Raw genomic sequence first — 869 nt, forward strand, 5'->3', positions numbered from 1 at the left:
TTCTGAAACAATACTGGAGATTGGGGGTAAGTCATGGTATACTGGCAGATTGATAGATTAGGTCTGAAAAGAGTGGAAAGTGGCAAAATGTTTTTCATTTAGTGACAGTGAAATTTTTAAAAAGCAAAAGAAGTGAGGTCTATATCAAAATGGGACACTTTCCTGGCTGTGTTACTTTCAGTCCTGGATAACACATTGATGAGATGGGAGAGGGGTCCCCTGAGTTTGGCCATGGCAAATCTTCTTCCTTCCATAGGCTTCCATACACCTCCTTAGGCACAAACCCATTTTTAGAATTGGCCCCAGGTGAAAGTCAGCCAACTAGTCCTTTAGAATATCCTTCAAGTAATTTTATCCTTCATTTTCCATATCCAACGAGGTGCGTCACATTAGGAGGGTTAGAGTGAGAATAGCTGGCCTGTTCGAGCTCACTCCCTCGGCTACAGGAGCCGCGCCGCGGCTGCAGCCTCCGTACCTGCGAGGCCCGCGAGCTACAGGCGCGCGCGACGCCTCCTCATCTCAGTGGCTCCCTCCCCCTCCGCCTCCCGCTGCCGTTGCTGCCGCCACCGCCGCCGCCGCCGCCGCTGGAGGCCGGGACACGACGAGCTCAGGACTCCACCGCCATGTCCGCCGCGCCGCGAACTGCATTGTGGGGGGGAAGGGATGGGGAGGGGGAAGAGGAGGGAGAGGGAGAGAAAGAGGTGGACCCGCTGAGGGGAGGAGGCCGCGGGAGAGTGGGAGCCGGGGAGAGGGGGAGGGGAGAGGCGGACGGAGCCAGATTGGGGTCTCGGCCCCGGAAGACCGGAGATGGGAGACAGACGCCGAGGAGACCCGGGAGAGGAGACGCAGACGCGAGGGCTCAGGGGCGC

The 869-nt window shown here is 57.7% G+C and overlaps 1 protein-coding gene across 7 annotated transcripts in view; it reads right to left on the reverse strand.

Annotated features, from left to right (window-relative positions):
• Window positions 1-666, reverse strand: part of ZCCHC11 (zinc finger CCHC-type containing 11) — a 143,580-nt gene extending 142,914 nt beyond the window's left edge. For all 7 annotated transcript variants that reach the window (XM_021717348.1, XM_008067552.1, XM_008067556.1 and 4 more), the window contains exon 1: window positions 476-666. The gene's annotated coding sequence lies outside the window, so the exon portion shown is untranslated. The remainder of the gene's footprint in view (window positions 1-475) is intronic.
• Window positions 667-869: the final 203 nt, after the last annotated feature.

The sequence above is a fragment of the Carlito syrichta genome, unplaced genomic scaffold (genome assembly GCF_000164805.1).
Source record: "Carlito syrichta isolate Samal-C Ts95f unplaced genomic scaffold, Tarsius_syrichta-2.0.1 Scaffold309703, whole genome shotgun sequence".
Taxonomy (NCBI): Eukaryota; Metazoa; Chordata; class Mammalia; order Primates; family Tarsiidae; genus Carlito; species Carlito syrichta.